General features: G+C 43.9%; 2 non-coding genes across 2 annotated transcripts; one reads left to right on the top strand and one right to left on the bottom strand.

Moving 5' to 3' along the window:
- Positions 1-1,477: 1,477 nt before the first annotated feature.
- Positions 1,478-1,584, top strand: LOC113200985 (U6 spliceosomal RNA). Its single transcript, XR_003303104.2, has one exon. It is a non-coding gene; the product is annotated as a U6 spliceosomal RNA (small nuclear RNA).
- An 892-nt stretch (positions 1,585-2,476) lies between these two features.
- LOC113200974 (U6 spliceosomal RNA) lies at positions 2,477-2,583 on the bottom strand. Its single transcript, XR_003303103.1, has one exon. It is a non-coding gene; the product is annotated as a U6 spliceosomal RNA (small nuclear RNA).
- Between the last annotated feature and the right edge of the window lie 1,385 nt (positions 2,584-3,968).

Here is a 3,968-nt window from a genome sequence, read left to right as displayed (position 1 = left end):
TCCAAGATGTTTAAACTTGAATACCCCTGGCACACTGCCCTACTAAATGATGTGTAATGTAAGTGCAGAAAATATCCAAAACAGAAACACAGCCTACATTCAAACAGAGATGAGTGCAGATGAAAAGCAAAGCTATTTCTGTTTATCCACTTGATTGGACAGGAAGACAGTATAACTAAAGTATAATAGTGCAGGAGAGGTGTGGCCTAAGCCCTCAGGACCAGCATTAAAAGACTACTACAGAAGAGACCTCAGCAGTGAGGAGACAGACAACTTCAACCTAGCCCAAGTAAGAAAGGAAATTCGTTAGCTAGAAAACCTGCATTATGGAAAGCACCTGTTAATAGGTGACCCAATGATCCGGAGACTCAACATGAACAATCTATTTTAATCTCTTTTCAAGGTCATATTCTCTCAGGTGTCTTCCGCGGAGTACAGAACTTTGCCCCCAAAGACCTTGTGGTTACATCTTTGTAACTCATGAGCCTAGGATTCAACACAAACCCTTTACCTGGGCAATGTTCATCATTGTATTCTAAAACCACTAAGTGAAAGATTTCATGAGTATGTTATAATGGAGGGATCCTCCGGCTGTTGATACCACCAGAACTCACTGGTGAGGGTTGCACGTCACTAACACTATTTCATGCTCCCTGCTGAGATGCAATAGCAAGTACCTATCCTATCAGTATCCTGTATATGCAAATATAAATAACGTAGCAGGAATCTGACTTTATACCTAACTATATATTTTCAAGAAACATTGCAAACAACATCCTTTAAAAATGGACCAAATTAAAGGCATTTCACAGGGCAAATATCCCGTTTTCTCAATAAATCAATGGCATGAAGAAAAACAGAATGGAGACCATTAGTAGAAAACAGACCTAACAGTCATAGTAACCAAATCTTGTTTGAGTCCTTATGAAAATTCAATCATGAAGTGGCATCTTTCGAAATAAATAAAAAATTTAACATGGATTGAATATTAGCTAATATTAAGAAATTACCTTAAAAAAAAAAAAGAAATTACCTTAATTTTTATGGTGAAATGACCTGCTATAAATGTGCGCAACCCACAAACCACTATCTCAGCTCAGCATCTCCACACAGGACGTCCCGTTTCCCGCTCCCTCGGCTTTCTACAGCCAGGAGCGTGCATTCCCAGCATGCCTCGCGGGCGGAGAGCTGCGGCTGAAACTCTCAGGCCCCTGCCGAGGTGCAACCTGGAGGCCACCGATCCAAAGCGCCACGGGCGCTCATTTGCATGTAACCCGACAGGTAAACTCAGCAGGTCCCAAAAATCACTGCCAGGCGCGGCCTAGCGACGCGAACACCAGAAGTGCGGATCTGGTGAAGTGGTTCCGTTACATCAAACTTTCCTAAACGTCCCGGGGTGTATGAAAGTAGGTCACCCTAAGTAAGAGGGGGTGAGAGCCCGCCGTACTTTATATAGACTGTGTGCAGAGTAGAGAGCGTGCTTGCTCCGGCAGCACATATACTAAAATTGGAACGATACAGAGAAGATTAGCATGGCCCCTGCGCAAGGATGACACGCAAATTCGTGAAGCGTTCCATATTTTGTGCAAACACACCTCACTATTTTATATGAGAAAATAGACTCAAGATACAGTGGATAACACCCAATATTGAAATGTAACTTTCATATAAAAAAATTCCTGTAATTGATCTATGAAAAGAGAACAAAAAGGAATTACATTTGAAAAGTTGTGTGTGAATATGTCCTTAGTACGTATCTCAAACATGAGAAAATGTCAGTGTGCCTCTCCCTTTCATTTAACTTAAAAGTCAGAAATTGAGTTATGCTTTGTCTACCTAACAGCACAAATTCCAGAGGCCCGGATAGTTTGGCTTTTTTGTTTGTTTGTTTGTTTGTTTGTTATTCACTTAGATACCTGACATGCGAATTGCTGGATGGATTCTTACTAAATCATTGCTAAATTAATGAGTTCTTCAAAAGGAAGCAACATTATTTATTTCTTGAGTGATATCCACCCTCTTTCTTAGTCTGTGAAGCCTCACAAAAGCAAAGGTTATTACCAAGGGCTGGTATTGTCTGGATGAGCTCACTGTTGGCCGGTGCCTTGGATTGATTGAGGAGCTCCAGGACCAATAAAGTTTGGCTAAAATCAGCAAGTTCATTAGGATCTGTTTTCACTAGTTTCTTTTTGTATAAAAAGGGCCATCAGAAAGGTCGGTTTACACATATCTGGCGGATTCTGTTATAGCAAATCTGATTTAAAGTTCACTGCTTAATTCAGAAGCAGAATTGGATAAATGGAAACTAGTATTCAGGTGCAGTCAGAAGGATTATTTTCGGTAATATAATAGTAACGTGAATAGGATGCTGTATCCATAGTAGGATGCTTGGGCCCAAACACAGAGCAGGAGAACCAGACAGCAAGGAACATGTAAACTTCTTTTATCCTCACGGTCGTCTAATTTGGGAACTGCACAAAATATGGAACGCTTCACGAATTTGCGTGTCATCCTTGCGCAGGGGCCATGCTAATCTTCTCTGTATCGTTCCAATTTTAGTATATGTGCTGCCGAAGCGAGCACGCTCTCTACTCTGCACACAGTCTATATAAAGTACGGCGGGCTCTCACCCCCTCTTACTTAGGGTGACCTACTTTCATACACCCCGGGACGTTTAGGAAAGTTTGATGTAACGGAACCACTTCACCAGATCCGCACTTCTGGTGTTCGCGTCGCTAGGCCGCGCCTGGCAGTGATTTTTGGGACCTGCTGAGTTTACCTGTCGGGTTACATGCAAATGAGCGCCCGTGGCACTTCGGGTACGTGGCCTCCTGGCGGCACCCAGGCTTGGGGCAGAGAGTTTTCGGACCTTAGCTGTCGGCCCGCGGGGCATTCTGGGAATTCACGCGGCGCGCGGGTTGTCTCTCAGAATTCTTTCTGCGAGCTTGGGAAACCTTGGCCTGCTAGTCCCTGAATCGTACAAGGGTCCTACTAGAAAAACTTGGAACCCTTCCCAATATTTCACCGTGAAGTAGGGGCCTTAAGCCAGAAGGCTTTGAAGTTCGCCCAGAGCGATTCCTCTGGGTGATCCCTCCCAACGACTCAGTCCTGTAACTGTCCACACCACACTCCAAGTTGCCTGGGACTCGCGTGCATCAACGATAGTGCTCGGTCATTTATCCGCAGTACGCAGGCTCGGGACCCGGAGCAGAAGAACTTGGATGGGTGACCACGCCCCTCCTCTCCCAGTCCCCTCCCTCAGGTAACTCAAGGCTGTGTCCAAAGCTGCGCAGGCGCAGTGGACTCCCGAGAGGAGAAACGCTGACCAGGGCCGCGCCTCTTCACAGGTGTCTTGCCCCAGAGCCGGTTGCAGGTGCCAGGCTGCCTAAGATTCGCACTACTGAAGGACCGGCTGAAGCCTGAGAGCTTGTTTTGAGTACTTAACACCGTCCACTTGCAGAATCATCTGTGCACTTCCTTATACTGCACTCTGCCCCTATTACGATACAAACTGCAAGACAAACCTATATGCAAGAAATGTTCCATTATTGTCAAACATTCCGATTTTTAATTATAGCAAAATTTGTGCTGTTCGAGTCATAGCCTTACGCGTTGTGAAATGAAGTCCACAGGTTAAAGCCTCTGGTATTGATATGGTTACAGTATTCCACATAAGGAAGTAAGTGAAGGCCTCGAATTGAAATGGCATCATTAATAAGGAATACGGCATGTTAGTATAATAACTGGAGTTTTATTTTTTTCTCCTTCCTGTTATTGCACCCTCACCCTCAACTGTAATACAATATTTTTTGTAATAAAAACCTGCTGAACGTCAGTAATTTCGAGGAATTTCATGACACCCTATTTTCTGATGTGCAAAAAGAAAATAGTGAGAAATCATATAAGAATTCTAGTATTGCTAAGACAAAAACCAAGAAGGGAATAGAAAGCCCACAGGGATTATTGCT

This window comes from Urocitellus parryii, chromosome 6 (assembly GCF_045843805.1).
Source record: "Urocitellus parryii isolate mUroPar1 chromosome 6, mUroPar1.hap1, whole genome shotgun sequence".
Lineage (NCBI taxonomy): Eukaryota > Metazoa > Chordata > Mammalia > Rodentia > Sciuridae > Urocitellus > Urocitellus parryii.
The sequence above is the reverse complement of the archived record's forward strand: the minus strand, read 5'-3'. Positions and strand labels throughout refer to the sequence as shown.